The 19,715-nt window shown below is 42.8% G+C and overlaps 1 protein-coding gene across 4 annotated transcripts in view; it reads left to right on the top strand.

Moving 5' to 3' along the window:
- Window positions 1–10,124: 10,124 nt before the first annotated feature.
- ncor2 (nuclear receptor corepressor 2) overlaps window positions 10,125–19,715 on the top strand; it is an 81,035-nt gene continuing 71,444 nt past the window's right edge. For all 4 annotated transcript variants that reach the window (XM_070834492.1, XM_070834494.1, XM_070834491.1 and 1 more), the window contains exon 1: window positions 10,125–10,327. The gene's annotated coding sequence lies outside the window, so the exon portion shown is untranslated. The remainder of the gene's footprint in view (window positions 10,328–19,715) is intronic.

Here is a 19,715-nt window from a genome sequence, read left to right as displayed (position 1 = left end):
TCACAAACACTTTGATTCGCTCAGAGTTTGCATCTGAAACTTTTTCAAGCATTTCCACACGCCAATTTAACTTCTTTCAGTAATTGCTGCCACTTCAGCTTTTTTGGTCCAGATCGAAATATCTATTAACTATTGGATGGATTGCCGATAAATGGGGCATTCCATCTTCTATGGCCCCCAGAGGATGAATCCTCATGACTTTAGTGATCCCCTGACTTTTCCTGTTGGGCCACAACGATGACATTTAATTTTGTTTTGTGAAATCTCTCCCAAACTATCATATGGGTTGACATATTTGGTAAAGACATTCATGTTCCCCTCAGGATGAACTGCAATAAGTTTGGTGACTTTCCATCTAATGCAATCTAGTCTATGGTCTAGTAGTTTTAATATTTCCAACACTTTTGATTATCACTAAATTCCTGCAAAACTAATGACGCTTCCATTAGCTTCAGCTGTATATTGTGTACTGCTGTACTGCTAATGCACTAAACAAAGATGATCAATATGGTAAATCTGTGTTGTATATCTATATACCTTAGCATTGGCTCAAAGCACCGCTGTGCCAAAGTACATCTGTAAGACTTGTGTTTGGTTTTAATCCAAATAATCAATCATCATTAAAGATATTAATGATAATAGGTCATATGGTACATGTTTTAAAAACATTGCTGAATACAGTATGGTTTGAGTGGGTGAACTGGGTTTGGAGTATTTGATACAATCTATGTACATTAAGATCTATGTTGTGTTAAATATTACAGATTTGGCAATAAACAGTCATCACAATAAAGTCACTTAAGTGAAAGGAAAGAGTGGGGCGAAGGATGGGCAGTACACACACACACACACACACACACAGTATTCTACAGCCTCCCCTCTGAGACACAGAGATCCATAAATCCTGTCACAGTTTCCAGACAGTGACAAGGCTGGCCTTTGCCTCCCTTCCACATCACCCTGACTCAGCCAATGTACACAAAACTCCAACTGAACCCGGACCTCACCAGTTGTCTCTTCTTCTAACATCAACAGGGAATGGTGAAGAGGCAAATGTAAATATTTGATTTAATATGTATAAGCCGGGACCATGAGAGTCCCTTGGGTGGATCATGCACGTGTGTTTGTGAACGTGTAAGAGTCGGTGGCTATATCAGGAAAATACAAGGAGAGCTGAAGAGAGAGTGGGTTGACATTTTGCCTGTTTAAACATGCATTCATGGTTATTCTGTAGTATGCATAAGATAACATACAAATCCTGCTTTTCCCCCAGCACTGACAAGAAGAATCTTTTTACAGGTGATGAGACTCCCAAACAAAAAAAAAGATGCTTTCTGATTAAACAATGGAACATTTAATCATGCGCCCACTGACTTCCGCTAAAAAAGACATTTCGCACAAAGTCAAACCGGCTCTAGGAAGAAATCTTAGGCATCATTTGGCATTCACGTGGCGAGTTTTGAGTGTGCATGTCTGTATTTGATACTCTGGAGGTGACTTGAATGCTTGAGAACATGTGCGAAGTGTTAACCAGCTCTTGGAGCTTCCAGTGCCGGCTGACGCCACCTCAAAAGAGCGTCATTCATTAACATGCCATTATCAGAGCTGAATGCTGGCTGGGGGAGATTAATGCTGCGAGGAGCTGCTAGTGGATTAAAGGTCACATCCTGTGTGTTAATCACCCAGCACCCCTGACCCCTGGAAGGAAACACAGTAGAATGGGCACATTATTGCCACCTGGCTGGGCACCAATCATTACCGGGATCAAGATGAGGGCTATTCCTCAGACACAGACAATGAATGGATGCATGGAAAATGGAAAATAAAACGTAATGACGGGGGAGTTAAAGAGAGACTCCAAGAGGGAGATGGAGGTGAACGTGAAAGTTAAGATGTGACATGTGCAATGGTGCTGTTGATATAAATATTTTTGATTTAAAATGATCATAAAGGTCATTGAGCACAAAGCTGCTCTGAGGGAACAACTATGACTGCCGTTGTCAAGTTACACACCAGCACAGAGGAAGGAGTACAGGCAGAGGATATCATTATCACTGAGTTATTTCAACAAAGCAGCGAATGTGTATCTCACACAAGCCTTTCACCACGTAAATTGTGCTGTTGGCCTCCTTCACAGTCTCCTCTCTGTCTCTGACGGACATAAACACACAAAGACCCTATACAAGTCTCGTACAAACACATTGCATTCTTAGTGTGAAAAGCCTTGAGGACTTTCCAAGGTGGATGGATTAATTTCTGGGTGTTCAAGAGAAAACGCTCGCAGGCTGGATCAGCACTTCTATATCATATTTCTGCAGCCCACACACACCTCCCACTCTCCCACATCTGACAAGAATCTCTCAGATCGGATGTGACTCACCAGCTTTGGCAGTCGAAGGCTAAATTCTTCTGCTGTTACTCTGCTACGATGACCACTCAGCTCTTTCCACTGCCTTTATTTTTTTCTCTCGTAGTGGACCACAGTGCCTCTGATGCGTGTTGTCATATTGAAGAACACACTGTTTTACAGGAATTTACATACTGTCAAAATAAGGTTTTGATTATAGTCACATGAACGCCATCTGACATCTGTGGCAGTTTATTTCGCATTAATCTGTGGCACATTATAGCAAATTATATCATCAGCTGACAGGCATTTTTAGGAGCATTCGTATGAGCCTGACAACACATGTTTCTGCAAATGCATCTCAAGTGTTGCTGCCTCTGTGCTAGAGGACAGAGGGATAGGTCAGGTGGGATAAGGAGCATACGCTGTGAATGCTCAGGGAGCATTGTAGATGCTTACAGGGGCCTCTATTCTCAGTGGACCCTGTATTCCTGCATCAACACTTTCCAGGATGCAGACCCTTGCTTCACTGCTTGTTTGATGGACTATTTTCCCTCCTTCCTGAGCAGGGCTGTGTACATTTTGACCTTGGTGTCAGCAGAGCCAGACAGAAGCTGCTGAATAGGATATCTCCCTCTTCCTTGTATACAGCAGCGTGCTCCTTTGTGTTTTCTCTGAGGATTTTGAAAAGGCACTCTGAAGTTTATTTCCCATGAAGTATTGCATTTGCATATTTAGAGTGATATGTGTAATCTATAATGCATTATCCAATGGTGATGGATATGGTGTCTTTTTATTCTTTTACCTCGTGTCGGTATGTAATGTGAAACATGCTGACATACTGTGTGTCTTCTGTCATTAAAGCAGCTAGTATTTGTCTGGACGGCGATGCTGGTCTGCTATTCAGTCCACCACTTTAGTCCAGACTGACATATTTCAACAACTATTGGATGGATTGCCTTTAAAGTTTGTACAGACATTCATGGTCCCCAGAGGGCGTATTACCATTGACTTTTCATCTCATGAGGTTGATTGTTGATTTGTTTTGTTTTTTTTATTGATGTCCAGGAATTCTGGTGTGGACATTCATCCTCCAATCAGGATAAACTGTATTAAAGTTTGTGGTCCCTTCATTTTTCATCCAGAAACTCCCCAATAATTTAGTTTATGACTAAATATCTGTATCTGCACTTTGTGTTTGGTGCTAACATACAAGATGGTGAGCATGGCAAACATTAAACCTGCTAAATATCTGTATGTTTACATGTTTGTATTGGATTTTAGCTCAGTACAACCTCGAAGAACCACTAGCATGTCTGCAGACTCTTGTGTCCTTTGAGTCTTGGTATAATAACAATGGATACAATTACTCAACTGTAATGTGAAAGGAGTGGATGGTAGTGAATTGTCACCTGACTGTGCAGTTCCCCTCAGGGGAATGAGATTTAAAGGTTTGGGATTTTTTTTGGCCAACAACTTCACTGATTTGATCCACTCTCACTGCTCTCATAGCGCCGATTTCAGTCACATAAGGCAGTTGTTTTCAGGAAAAAAGCTCTAAAAGCCCACTACACACTACCTGTCCATCACCAAACGGCTGACAGACACAGTTAGCATTGCCTTTAGCAGGCAGAGCTGCCAGAGCTCCAGGCATTTCCTTCAGTAGCTGGTGGAGACCAAAAACAAAGCTAAAAGGACCGTGCCTGAGCCATTAGAAGAGAATGTACCATATTTTGGGTTTTTTTGACTCCTGCATAAAAATCCATAAGGGACTAATCTACAGGAGCTACAACACTGTAGAGGCACATACCCAGTTCCTGAGAGTGGAATTGTTAAAGCAGTGGAACAGCTTAAAAATAGCTCAGTCTTCCATTGTCCTGTCAGGGTCTGAGTCTTGGGCTGCTGCAATCCACCGGAGAGCTCCAGTGGCATGCCTGGAGACTCCCTGTGCTGTTTTGATGGTGAGATTTAATCATGTTTTCTGTTTGTTGAAAGGCACAGCTGAGTATTGAGTAGGGAACTACTGGTTGAATAACTCTGAATGCCCCCTGCTAAGGCTCACTATGTTGCCTCACAACACAGAGAGGATGGGTTTGTATCACGCAGACAGTGTAAAGGCTCAGTCTTGAGGGGAATGATTCAGTTAACTCCATTTGTCTCTCTATAAAGCTAAATTACTGTGTTTTCCCAGACTAAACTCCATGATTTCTCCAAGGACAAATCTTGATTCTTCATTCGACACAAGCAGTTCTCAGTTGTATGTTTAAAATCTAACATTTCCGTAGCAGTTGGGGGGAAAAAAAAGTAGACAGCCAGAGATGCTGAGTGATTGACAAGGATTTTACTCGGTGTCTCTCTGTAGCTGTTTGACTGTCGAGCTTCCTCCTTTCAGCTGTGCTGCTGAAAAGCCCTTCCCTCAGGGTGTCTTACTCAGCCTTGACACAGACATTGCCACTACCCTGTGATCTCACTGCAAAAAGCACATTAAAGATCACTCTCTCACACACACATGCACAGAGAGAGGGAGTGTGTGACAGAGATTACTTCAATTGCAGTATCTGCTGTTGCACTCTATTCTTATCTCCGTGCTGTTATCAACTCCCTCTAGACCATAAGCTCTGTTGACATTTCACCTCATTTCTGATGCAAAATAGTCCCAAGGCCTTATTATCTTCATCAAATGCCTTGTTTCAATTCCACTACTCTCCGTTCCAGTGAAGAACTATTTCCTGCACCTTCATATTTCCAGTCTGCCCTCTGGGATCGTCACTGCTCTGTTTATAGTACAGCGCAATCTCAGGCATGCATACACCTGCACCGCTCTACTTTATTGACAGCATTGCTTATGAATTAGGAGAGTCTTATCAGCCATTTGCCAGTCTGTGCGTTGACACTCTCTTTAATGATAGCTCCCTGCGTCATCTGACTCTCAGAACATACAGCTATCTTTTCAGCATCCACCCACAGAGTAAGAATAAAGACACTGTGTTCCATGTGGGAAACGGTGAATGCACCGATTTCCACGGCTTGTGTGATGCATGTTCATGTGATTGTGAGTCGCTGCAATGTGCTGACTATGTTCTGTGCTGTACGTTGAGCTACCCCCTGCACAGCTCCCCCGAAGCGACCCATCCCCCAACTGAGACGTTGTTGCTCTCTATGTGTGACTACATTACGCCAGCTTCCTCTCCCCCACCGAGTGAGCCTTCTGAGCTGGTCCCTGGGGTGGGTGTCGGTGTGGAAAGCAGGCCTTTTTCCCTGTCTATGGGATGTTATTGATGAGGTGAGGTAATGGATCTCCCTGCTGTGTTCACAGGGACTCTGAGGATAAATCAGACAGTGGGTAAGACCCAACCAGCCATTCCACCTCTCTCCAGACTCAACTGCCATTTCATTAGCTTTATTTATGGGGGTTCTGCACTCTTGTGAACCCCTCCCCTTTGCATCCTCCCACTGAAAATGCCGCTATTCTTCTTCTCCCTCCCTTATATAGTGCTATGGCAACCCATATACATCGCTGTCCTTCTTTCCTCCCTTTTTCCTGGAAACCAAGCATTGTCCCTCCCACACATCTTCCCGGGAACTATTCCCTGCCTAGTTTATGTGGAAGTGAAGATATGAGCAGCCTGTGAAGCCACAGCCTGTTATCATGCGATGGTCACGAGGCTGGATAGATAGTATAGCGCTCTGAAGTGGTGAAGGACTCAGCATTGGCTGGGCTTTTAACATTAGACGCTGCAGCGCAAGTCCATCCAGCTCAGCACTTCCTGCAGAGCTGTATTTGAGTTGGCTGAGCAGCAGCAACTCACCCCTGGGCTTATGGCTCAGCCACTTAGCAACGAAGCTGCAGCCAAAACTGGCTTTGTCCTTGAGGGAAGAGAAAGGAATTCCTTATGTGTCCTCGCTGAAAAAGACTCAATGAACGTTTATCTTCAACACAGGATCAAATGTCCATGCCTCTGTCAGAGATGGTTGTGCCGTTATTGGTAGGCAGACTTGCTCCATTCTGCTTGAAAAAGGTGAACAAGCTATCACATCACTTCAATATCCATGCCGGCAGAATACCACTTTGATTCCCCTTAGCTCTTTCATCTCTATGTGCTTCTCACCTGCCAAGGTTTATCACACAATTCAGAATAACATACTGAGGGAAATTCTCAACACCATGACCTGATTTAATCTGTAAAGGCATCAGAGTTATCACTGCTAATGCTGTCTGTGGATGTTGTGGCACACAATCAGAGAGCAAATTTCTAGGCTGACTAGCTATCTAATATTTCTGTAAAGCCTTACCAATCCCACAATTTGATCCATGTGCGATTGTTGACATACATGCATAATATATGCTGCATCTGTACGTCTCTGTATCTAATTTATTTAAAGTACTGAAACCCGGATTAGTCATGAAAGGCAGTGAATCATGCTCTCCTCGCATGCTTTTTCCATTAGACTGAAACAGGAACAGGTTTTTTTTTTTTTTTCTTTTTTGTTCGTTCCATGGTGAACATTGATGTCATGACAGTCATGCTTGAGCATGTCCATACAAGGTCCACTCTAGTTTACTCCACATGAATCCATGCAACCTAACAGATGGTTGACTGAGCTAAGCTCCAGCGATGCTGTGCCACTGCCAGTTTCATTACAGGGGTTCACTTGGATGTGGGACAAGTACGAATATGTCTGTCACGCCCACGGCAGCCAGTGACACCAAAGAAATTAAGGCACAATTTGCAGCATGAAAACAGAGAGCTCATGACATCATGACATGCCTCTTATTAAGTCCTCAGATTTGTTACGGAAGCACGTCAGCAGTGTACGCATGTTCACGGATTATTTTGGTGCATTTCAAGTTGCCATACAAATTATTTAACAAATTCTTGCTAGGGGTGTGTGTATTACTGTGGTTATCTTCAATGACCTGAAGCTTAAATCAAAAGCACATCAAAAAAAAAAGGAAATGGGAGGAAATAAAAGGAGTTTCTACCCTTGTCTGAACTAAATTAAAACCAATATGGGTGATAGAAAAGCTGTTAAAGTACACAGATATGTGATGCAACAAAGACACAGAACATGATCCAACTTTGTATCGCCTGAGCGTAAGATTGGAGAGACTTGTGTTATGTCTCAATAGTAACATTTAGCCTACATATGATCTTGATAAAGGGAGGGAAAGGAGAAAAATGGGAGAAAAGCGTGCTGGCAGTCTGCCAGGTGTGGACAGACTCAGGAAGTTAAGCCGGAATTCCAACAATGCAGGCAGTCGTTAGACTCTTCAGTGAGATGCTGCCATTTTCGTTCGCTTTGTTGCGAGAAGGAGGAGGAGGCGGTTAGGTGCAGTCTTGTGGCTGTGAAGAAATTTCAGCCCTGACTTTGCATTGTAAATCTAGACACTGATTTGTGAAAGATGTGAGGAAAATAGTGCCGTGACTTAAAAAGCAAAACAACAAAAAAAAAAAAAAAGGTTCAACCCTTTTTTCTGTCAGAGAAAGATTATTTTCCCAGGCTGTTTGACTCGAGCCCAGTCGTGACAATAATAAATGCCAGCGATGGCAGAATGAATTATGTCTCAGCTAAAAATGTACATCATAGCCAAAGGAAGAGCCTGGCATGTAATTATACTGGTGTTATAAATAGCAACATGTGCCTCACAGTATCCATCACCTTCATGCAAAAATCATCTTATAAATGGAACACATGATTTCAGTCAGAGATACTTCATGTTTACGGGTCTGTGTTTCTGATTTAATTGTGGTTTAATGCGATGAGTTTGAGTCTAACACACATTGAGTGCTGCCCCTGAGGACAATGGAAAACTAACCCTGGCAGAGTGTAATAATGTGCTCCTAATAAGCCACAGTTTGGGAAGATGGCACCAGCCAAAGAGTATTTGAATTTGTAATCAAAGCTGATCATTCACAAAGAGGAGCTCCATTAATCTGGTAGACTCCGGATGGCAGCTCATGTTTTAAGAGTGCTGTTTTGATGAGGATTTTCCCTCCTGCCTCCCCTCTGTTCTAAAGGATTTTCTGTTGTTCATCTTTTATTTCAGAGCCGTAATGACTGTCTGCGCTGCATCTATCAACTGGCATCCTTTGAAATCTCCGACGTCTGCTTTGTTGATGCAGTCACTCTCAGTGGTGCCTTTCATGTGGGCTCTGGATCCATCGAAACAATCCTCTCCGCTTCTTTTTAATAGCGGATAGCTCAGGTGTATCCCCCTGAAGTGAGCTGCAAATTTAGTTTTTTGCGATCAGGAGGAGTGTTCCTTGTTGCTATTTTAAGTAATTACTATTTTTGTTGGATCTCAAGAAGGTTCATCTGGCCATTTGGGCTTTGTCTGAAGCTCCATTTAACTCTATGGGGGATCTGGCTGCAGATGAAACACAGCTGTTGACATCAAAACTGGCGAGTGAGAAACATTTGTGCTTTATCAGTGAGCTGACAAATTGGGCATTGCCAAGATAGAGGATAGATTATTCCGACGTGCGCCTGGGTCCAGAGAGCCCGGCTGAAATAAACAGTTCTCTTTCCTGCTCTGTGATGGCTGGATGAAGAGATGGTGGTTGCACTGATGGTTAGAGGGGGTCTCCCAAACCACAGAGCAGAAAGAAAAACACAGGGAAGAAAAACAATCCCATCTGACATCATAGAGAAGGCTGCCGCTGAAATTTAGGTCAAGTTATAGCCTGCCTGAAGTGTGCCAGAGAGTTATATGGCAAAGTCAGGACGCCAAAGCCTTTTCCAGGTGAAGTGACATAACACAATGTCAAAAGTATAGGACATAAAGTGAAGTGAGACTAATTACCTTAGCCTGTCAAAACCAGGATTAAATCACAGCATGTTTCTGTCTTTAATGAGCCACGCTGGCTGACTTAAATACTCTCAAACAGAATCTTTTCTGTGGCTGAAATTGCTGCAGTACGGGTGGCGGTTTTAGAGGCGAGTGTAGCTGACCGAGAGGATTCAGTCCATTTACAGGGCACCGGTTTCATCAGAGTCGTCAACTACGCGCACACAGCGTGGTATGTTGTGATCTCCCAAATGCTATCCTTCAATGTTAAGTCACTGTATTCACAGCTTGTGCTTCTCCACGGGCATCAAGCAGCACAGATGTAGACTTCCTGGAGTGTCAACGCTTGAACTGACCCCTTTTGGAACCTCCGAGTTCAGACCGGAGCAGGGTGGGAGGGAGAGAGAATACTGGGGGGTTTTGTCCGCATAGCTGTGGTGTGAGAGGGACAATACACGTTATTGATGATATGATGGTGTGTGCCAACAATATGTTTATTCGAGCAACAAGGATGTCGGGATTGAGGCCATCATAAACCCAAACACTAGACAGATAGACAGATAGATAGATAGATAGATAGATAGATAGATTATGATGGAGATCAGAGCAACATATAGCCTTTATATTTGTAAAGAAGTAAAATGTGTGCAACACAGCAAACTAACTCTTACAGTAATCTATAGAGAGACATGTTTGTACAGGATGGTATGTACAGAAATAAGCACTGTTCCTGTGCAGAAATGCTCATCAGACGTGCTAAATAATGTGTCGAGAGAAGTGCAAAGCCTAAGCAAAAGATTTTTTTTGTTTTGATCTCGCTGGCTTTAACACTATGCCAGTATATTTGTTGTGGGCATGGGAAAAGTGCAGTCCTTGAGTAAAGAGGAGGGGCGACAGAGCATGCGGACCTATGGAGAGAGAGAGGCGGTCCAGCCCCGCTATGGTCTCAGCAGCAGCGGCTTAGGGAGTAGTGCTAGACCACTGTGTAGTGCAGGAACAGGCACGACATAGCTGAAAACCGCCAGCGGAACAAATGAAAACGAAAACTACTCTTTCATTTGGATTAATTCACGGGCGAGACACTCAATCGAAGCGAGAGGCTCTTTAGCGAAATCGGACCGACTGACGAGGATCGGGACAGCTACTGTGCGACAACACCGCCGAATGGTTTGTGTTGCCCCGCCGCTAAGGTTAGTTAGCTTCCATTGCTGGCTGTCCGTTGGTTTGGGGGGGTCTGTGTGCTCTGTTGTTGGGCGACGGGGTCCGGCTATTCTTTGGAGGAGAAACATACATAGCAGTGTTGACCTTTTCGAGGCTATACGTTACGTTATAGCTACACGGCTCGAACAAAGGTCGAACCTTTGGGGAATGTAATGTTAGATGGCTGCCCAACAAGCTCTTTTCTTACATCACCACATCACTCCTAGTTGGCTGGCTATCGTCAGCCAGTCAATTATTTTATAAATCAGGAACACGTGCTACATGGCTAGGCTAAGCTAGCTACTAGCTAACGATGCTAGCTGCCTGCGCTAGCTGTCAGAACTACGGAGTGGCTAACACCAGCCAACTGATTTAATCCCAACATTAACGCCACATTGGTGTTTTCTTTGTTAACACGCGACTCCCCACGCAGCACTGCCAATATCCTCATTAATGAACAATGGCAACTTCCCACTAACTGTGTCACTAACGTATATTGTGGTATTTGGCTAACTTCGTTAGCCTGCTAACTTGGCTATTCACACAGCCGCCCGGTTTACGTTTGTAAACAATGGTTTTACACGAAGTTGACTCGGTGCTAGAGCTAATCTAACGTTAGCCGGCAGCGCTAATGGGTGATAAACTGTGATTCACTGATTATAGTTTCCCAACCAGGTTAATACCAAGTCTCTGACATACCTCAGTGGGATCGTTAGATGAGTTAGATATCGTGGTTGGATGCTGTATTATTGCGGCATTATAACTGCCGTACAGTTGGACCGTGGTGCTCCACCGTAGTTTATCACTGACGTTTGAACTTCATTCTTACGTGAGGTGATTTAGGAGTCACCACTTTTAGCGAAAGATAAGTTATCCACCTGTAAGCAGGCATTGTTGTTGTTGGAGGCTGTCTCACTGGCCAGCTGAGCGTAATGTTGTCAAACGTCGTGTTAATAGAAACAACCAGACGGTTTTTGAGGGATTCCCAGGGGCAGATGAGCAGATGTCTGTTCTTACCAGCTCCCAAAATGAAATGCAATCAGATTCATTTGACTTTTTAGTTGTCAGTTTTGTAGTTTGAGAACATTTTATGCACCTTTTATCACTGGAATGGATTGGATGGATGGATTAATACTGTCACACTCCCTGTGCATGTAATACTCTATATAGCGTCGATTTTAAACCCTCTGTTAAATTTAAAAATCTATGACACAAGGAAATGAGATATTACAGATATTCAAAGGATGCACATTAAATGCCAGGGTGATGTGCACTACGATCAGTGTGGCCTTTTTTGGGGGGTGTTAAAGTGCTGTTGTTGTTTTTTTTTTGAGTCACAAATATTGTCTATATATGTTTGGCTGGGAGTTTTTTTTTTGTGACATGTATATAATGATGAGCTCATTTTGTTTTCCATCTCGATCAAGTGCTCAATGAACTCCGTTGGCGATAAGACACATTTGTCAGAGAAGAGTTTGTTCACCCAAAACACACACAAAACATTATTTGTCACTCACTACTGGTGTTATCTTGGAGCTATACAGATAGTTTCAGTTTTATATCTCCCGGCTTTGAAATATCTGCTTGCTGCCCCCCACAAAATAGTGGAGGTACATGGTCCTGTGTTGGGTGGTGGCAGCAATATGTCACTATTTGCATCACTATTTGCATAGCTAGACACCAGTAGTGGTAAGTGGTATGTCTGCTTTTGTTCCTTTGGTGAACTGTCCTTTTTGATTATGTAACCCAGTGTTTCCCAGAGGAAATGGTTTAGTAGATGCAGTAAGCCATGATCTTAATACATCTCATTTTGTGATCCACTTTGTTGTTGATGCCATGTAACCAACAGCTACACACATTGAATACATTGAAAATGGTGAATGTTTTTATTTCACAAGTGTATCAAGGGTCACAATGTTAGCAGGTCTGGATTTGATTCAGGTTTCAATTGAAGCAAAAATTCCTAAAGCCTTAGTCAGTAAGTAGAGGTTGCTACTCCCTTGGAAAGGGAAATCCATAAATATGGACATTTAGTTTTTTTGACAGCTGATTCTAATAAAATAGTTTTGATTAACAACTTGCGATTCGCTCTGTGTGTACATGTGAGTATCCCCAGCTGCAAAACAATGCAACCATGATGATAGAGGAACGTGCCTTTCTGTTTGTATCAGTCCCATCCCCGCATGCTCCTAGTGTGTGTGTGTGGGCTCGCATCCTCACGCTCAGCTGAGAGGTTGTGTCCTGCTGAGCAGTGAACGCCTCCAGCGTTTGACAAATATTAGCAAAATAATTGACGACAAAACACATTAAGAATTGCATTGATTGCACAGACAGGGGACATCCTCATTAGACAGGCGACTTTGGAAAACACTGGCAGCAACTTGATGATTGTGCAGAAGACATTAAAAAAAGTTCACTGACAGTGTTGTACGCCACACAGATGTTTACGGGCTTAGTGAATGAACAATTGAATATATTATCTTTATTCACAGCGCAACATTTACAGCAGAAGCACTGACAACAAACTGTAAAACAGGCAATATTGTGGGCCCATATCATATGAGGAACATGCAGCCTCACACTGGAATTTTCTAAAATTTCCTAGAATGCTTCTGCCTTTTTAGCCGTAGACCAATAATGTAAACAGTCAGATGCCCCAAATTATATATTATTTATTTATGATAATTTATTTATTCATTGTCTACAGTAAAATCAGTACCAGCTAGTCACTAGCTGTGTCTGTCTGCTTCTTGGTGCTGAGTAGGAAGTGTACAATGGGCTTTACGGCGTTTTTCACTGACAACAGGTGCCCGCCGCAGCCAAAAGCAAGACCATGAGGTCAGAGTGAACCAAAACAGTGACGCTCGCAGGCAAGACGGCTAAACACACTCACTGTAAAGTGAGTGCTAAGGGGCAGCATTCATGCATTGTTATACTCTGCTGGATATTTATTTTTAGTTCTAACCCTTCGTTTTGTGTGTTGTAGACACATGAGGGTGATGTGAAAACTGAAGTTGGGTTGATGATATAAGCTGCACATCTCTAATGCAGCAGTATTTACTGCCATGTATGCACAGACTACACATAAGAACTATTGTTATATTTGACATAACGATTCAAATATAGAACCGTCAAGTACCCAAAGTCTGAGTACTTGACAGTTTGGTTAATTGGTAATATGGACACAGATTAGTCGGCACTTGAAGTATTCAGGTATTCTACTCACAGATGGTGCCTGGTGACAGTTGCCGTGTCTGACAAGGCAGTCTATAGACCAGAGTCTGATAATAATCCACATTGGTGTGACATTTCTTGTGATCTGTGCGCACATAGGACTGTGTCAGCTTAGCAGTTAGGATTGCAAGGAGTTAAACGAGAGTGAGGAGATATCTCTCCCTTTTCCAAAAGGGTAATGGGGGCAAAGATAATCCCGTGCTCAGTGTGGTGCCTCGGGGAGACCGTTTCACCGCTAGTTCAATTTCTGCTCGTATTATGAAACACAACACAGTTATGAAACTGGAAAGGGGAGAGTTCTTGCTCATTTTATTGTCTGTGAAAGATGAATCCTCGCAGTAAATTCTTGTAGGGGGGGGGGAAGCATGTTGCATCATCGTAAATCACAAGAGATGTCCATTAAAATTTTTTAAAAATCTGTCCTTCAAAGGCATAAATATCATAAATTGTCTGTATTTTAAAGAACCACGTACTCCATCATTCTAATTTAGTAATACTCCATCTGATAGGAATATTTTAAATGTTATTTAAAAGAACAAGAGTAAATAAAAGTAGGGCTGACATCTTATGATGGGTCAGTCGATTGGTGGCTGATGGTGCCTTCATAAAAAGAGAAGCCTTCTTAATCCATTATTTTTGTGTATTTATTATGCTGCGATGCTGTATGAAGGGAGTGATTAATATGAGAGCGCAAGAAAAAGAACAGGGAGCAGAAGAAGAAAACGGGTGATTCCAGTTGTTGGAAGAGTAGGTGTCAGTCGACTGAGATTTTCTTTAGTTGACTACAGCCCAAGAAATTTAGTTTTTATCATAAAGCTGCCGCATTGCTGGTTGTTTCACTGGTGTCACCACGGCGGTTCTACTTGCAAAAGGTTATGACACATTAATGGCACAGGATGGTCATGAATTGGGGTTATATAGTAACCGCAGTGCTTAGCACCGCACCATAATGTGCTGACAGGGTATTAGAAATGATTAAGCTCGTGTACCTTTTTAAAAACTGTTAATATGACAAGCTTGTTGGGAACTATACATAAAAAATGGCACAAGTTTGGTATGTTGCGGTGTACATTATGAACCCTTTAGTTAACATGCAGAAACCAAAGAGGGAAATATGAAGCAGAGTCTGTGAAACTGCCTCCCAGGCGTGTTCCCTCCTCCCACCCAGTTTCCCTCTCACTGAATGAGTAACAGCAGCTGTCTAGCATTTCTTGCTCACTAGTGGACTGCACCTGGTAGGTTTCGTGTGTGGAGAATGTTATCCTTGACTCGGTGTGGTAGAATATTATGATCAGGCACAGCTGGCCTGTTGCATTGCCTCAAATTACTCACAATCAAAGTGCCATTGAAGTGGACACAGTGCCACCTCAGTTCCAGTGGCTGCACCGGGGCTGAAGTCGAGCAGTCGTACCATTTTCTTGGATTGCCAAATGGAAAAACCGCGGTTGTGACATGTTGTTGGAGGAAAGTGCCTCTCTCATATAGTGAAGGCAGATCCTGCAAGGAACCATTAGCCCCATGATTTCTGTCCACCCCACCCACCATCTCACACACACACACACACACACACACACACACACACACACACACACACACACACACACACACACACACACACACACACACACACACACACATATTCAGGTTGCAGTCTTAAGGATGCAGCCGTCAAAGTGGGAGGGGGTGGGGTCCATCGGGGCTGCTGGCCTCAGGGGTTAATGGGGTCTGGAGGTCTGATTCTGCGTCTGCCACTCTTTGGAACTCAAAAGTGCCACAAGATGTATCTGTCCCACGGATTTATGATGCTGCTTTGCAATGATTAACATCAACAAATCAGCCGATGTCATGTCGGAGTCCCGTCTGTCCTACATAAAATCCAATTCAAAACCACTGCTACTCACTTAGGTGGCAAAGAATCAACAAACCAACACGACACTGACTGTGTAATGATTGTTTTTTTTCCTCCCTGCATTTGTATTGTACACTTTTACTCGTGAGGTGTCTAACGATCACAAGCACGGGCAACACCCACTGCTCTTTGGTAATTACGGTGTTGAAGAAAGGCTGGCTTAATTCTTTGCTTCACATGTTAACTGTTCATTTCATACCTCTGCAGTGCGCAAATGGATGCTTGACATCTTTTTACGAGCATTATGTTTTTTTATAACTTTAATAACAGGACAACGTGAATAAAACAAGTTGAGATGTTATTGGAACAGTAGAGTAGTAGCAGTATGTGGGCATTCTGCCATGATCACGTTTGTTTTAACCTCTAATTTTAGTGCCGAAAGCACTTTGAGTAAGGAAACAGACCTGAATTCCCCATTTTTCCCCATGAGAGAGCGCTAAAATGTTTTAAAACGTATTAATTCTCCAACAGGAATACTGATACAGTGTGGTTGTCTTTGAGTTACGTAAACATTTTCTTCCTGCGACCTTTTGATTTTAATCAATATTTGGACTACCACTATTGCTACCACTATTTGCCTTCTGTGCCAGTTGATGTGGCAATAACTGCACAAACCTGCTACCTCTACACTTGTGTGTTTTGTTTTTATCGAGCATCTGCTGCTCAAGCAGATGACAGAAAGTACTAAGTAAAGTTAAGTTCAGGTTAGTTTCTAATTTTCTTTTTCTTTCTCATCTTTACTTGGACATGTCGGGTCGTTTTTCATAGATATTGCTAAACATACGCTAGCATGTGTTCTTGAAGCCCTTCCTCAGACAAACATCGCCTCTTTCAGTATTTCTATTTCTATTCATGCATGTCAATGGAATTTGACCAAACAACTGTCAGTTAAAAGGAAATAAATAACTGGATGCTATCAGATAATGTTCTTTCTTCCTGTTGGCATTGTATCAAGTGTTGGAGTGATGTAGCCAGGAGATCATCTTTAACTGCACCTTATTAAGAAATGAGGACATGATCATGCTTTGACTTTTAAGCTGCTTCATTTGTTTTTCTTTTGGTTTTCTTAAACAAAAACCCACGAAAAAAGCATCAAAATGGGAAGACTTCACTAGACAAACGAACCCTGGAAGTCCACAAGGCATTATTTAAAATCCTCATATAATATCCCTTTGATTGCATGTTGTTGTTTTGTGTGTTATGAGAAATTAATTAAAACCTCATTTATTATTCATAAGGCTTTCTATTTTGATTTCCCTGGCTATGAAAGGGAGTTGCTATGAAAACCGCTCACCCATACTTAAACACACTAAAAGAGAGGCAGACGGGGGATTAGCAGAGATTAGAAATGACTCTGTGGTAAGTTATTCACTTGACTCTGTTACGCAACGCAGATGACAGGACATTACTCTTGTTTGTGTGTAGGCTACAGCTGTGGGTAGCGTTATATTTATCTCTCTGATTAGCCCAACTTGTGTGTGTGTGTGTGTGTGTATGTGTGTGAGTATTGCAGCACAGTTTGTTTTTCACATTTTGGAAAGCATGCTGGTAAGATCAGCCAAAGGCACACCTCAGGGTTGATGATCGTACGGTGGAAATACGAGTGACATGCAACAGCGAAAAGGTATGAGGGCTTGAGTGGATTGTAATTACAGGTTATGATGTGTTCATGCGGGAGGATTTAATTCCTGTCTTGACTTGTGCGCTGGATCCATGACAGTGCAGTTTCGAACAAATTAGTCCCCCGAGTGCATCAAAACACGAAGCTGCTGGTGTGACATCCAGCCTGTGCTTTGTGAAAGTCTGCGTTTTCCTCCTCTGTCCATAATTCAAAACCTTGTGTATCAAATCTAGGTGGGATGTTTAGCGTGGCATGTTGTCTGTGTAAATAACACCAGCATGTATGGGCATTAGTGTTTGGCAGTGCACACACTCGCACACTGTACACACACACACACACACACTCGAACCCTCTCATGCATAAATGGAAGCTCTGTGAGGCTGCTGTCATGAGGGGCAAACAGAGGCACTCGGGTTGCATGCTGCCATACAGAAGAACATTTCAAAGCTCTTGAATAATTAAGCAGCAGTGAGGAAGTAGGTCAGCCCAGCAGACAAGTGCACTCCTCAGTTTTATTTCCTGCTCCTCAGCGTGGCGAGCTGAATGTCAGGTGGGCTTTAAGAACAGAGCCAACAGAGAATAAAGGGGGATTTGTAAGTTCAGGCCTCAAACATCAGAGTGATGCTGTCACGTTGTGTCCTGCTGAGCTCAGGAGTGTTTGGCGTAGTGCCATTAAAGAGGAGCCGTGGAAAGTAATTTTGGGCATCATTGATTAATAAATAGTCATTCACAGCAATTGCTCTGTTTGAATATTCGTCGCTCATGTAAAAAAAAAATGTTGCGCTGTGTCTTGCACAGGAGATTGTTTGATTCCACTTGTCAGCCAGGTGGGGCTCTTTAAGTGTTGTCAACCAGAAAATTGTTTGAATTTTTTCACTTCCGTGCGGGATGATGCATGAGTTGTGACTTACACCAAGGTGATTCATCTGATACTTTGAGTATAAATGGCCTTTTCCATAAAAATCCTTTTAAGCCAAACCCCTCTAATGTGCATTGTCTGAATAATAACCGCTCCAAAAAGATCTTTTGTGTAAATTAGTGTAACACTGCAACAGACAGACGGACAGCTCCTTGCCTTGTGAACCAGATTCACCACCAGACATTAGGTGTGAGAGAGCTGTCTGACTCACTTTTCAGCATAGTGAAGAGGTGATGTTCCCCAGGCTACGCCCTCGGGAAGCTGTTCAGTGTCAGTTGTATGCACGGTTGCAATCATTACACCTGGCTTGTGTTTTCAGGGCATGCGTGCACCTCAGCTGTCACCCGGCCGCCGGTTATAATCCTTGCGGTGCATTGAGTTGCAAATTGAAACAGAAGATGCGGGACGATGTAAAGCATGTGATAAGTTAGCCTGTGTTGGTGTGGTGTTACAGGCCCCCAGACAGGGTTCATGTACGTATCAGAGAACATATTGGGGAGAACTGTCAATCATGTCTGTCATTTGTCATCACACACACACACACACAAACAAACACACTCAACTCTATGTTGGCTTATGACATATGTAATATTTAAAACATATTTCATAAACCATTTAAATGAGCAATAACCAGTTATGCTTTTGAAAGACCTAGAAAGAGGATGTCTAATTCTTAAAAAGATGTCAGTTACAGCTTTTTATCCAATATTAACTCAGCTATCTAGGCAAATGTCAAGAGTCAAGAACAAGTATTGCGTGAAGTGCAACGTGTGAAGGCCTCAGTTCCATGCCGGCCAGCAGGGAGGGGGAGGGGAGAGCCTTATGTAATTTCACAGTGTCGCTGAGGCGGCCGGCAGCAGGGAACAGGCAGGAAATCCAATAGCTGCTCTGCTGTCCAGCATGGATACAGCTGGATGATCACATCTGGAGCTACAGGCCAGCCAATCACTGGCCCTGTTCATCTCTCTCCTCCTCCTCCTGTCTCCTCTCTTTCCCGTCAGACATGCACCTTCACAGTTTGCGTTTTGTGAAAATACTAATGATGGCTATAATCTGTTGCAATCCAGATTATACCATGTGATTTTTGCCTGCCCAACGTTTAATGTATTTTAAATTCTGACACGAATGCATTAGTTAATCATTTGTAGCCAGTAATATTTTTCTTTTGGCTCTTTTAAGGGCGTAATGATGGCAAAATTCACGAGTGATACTTCTTAGAGTCATTATTATTATTATTTGGTATTGCAAATCAAAAGAATACAATTTGCTACACCTTATTACTAATGTTTCTATACATCTATACACCTGACCTATGATAATAAGAAATAGATTTACATCCTCCACCTAGTTACACTATAGTCCAGCACGTGCAGAGCAGCTGCCCCACAATAAACTTCTGTAGCAGCTTCCGTGTCCAATCTCATGTACTCACCTTTAATGCCTCTGTCCATCATCTGTGATGTGACAATGTCACACAAAATTGTGTTCCTCCCGGTCATATTATAAAATCACCAGCATTCAGCACCAGAGCTCAGAGCACCAGAGTGGGAGCTCTCCGTGGAGCTGCTCTCTCTATCAGTCACCCTTCTCTATCTCAGTCAGTTTTTACAGTTAGCCGTGTAATTTTGAGATGAGACTCAAATTGTAAAAGCTCTGCATTGCTCTGTGTACAATGATGCAGCTAGAAAAGTAATG

This window comes from Pempheris klunzingeri, chromosome 7, assembly GCF_042242105.1.
Source record: "Pempheris klunzingeri isolate RE-2024b chromosome 7, fPemKlu1.hap1, whole genome shotgun sequence".
Taxonomy (NCBI): domain Eukaryota; kingdom Metazoa; phylum Chordata; class Actinopteri; order Acropomatiformes; family Pempheridae; genus Pempheris; species Pempheris klunzingeri.
This window is presented reverse-complemented; position numbering and strand designations above follow the sequence as displayed.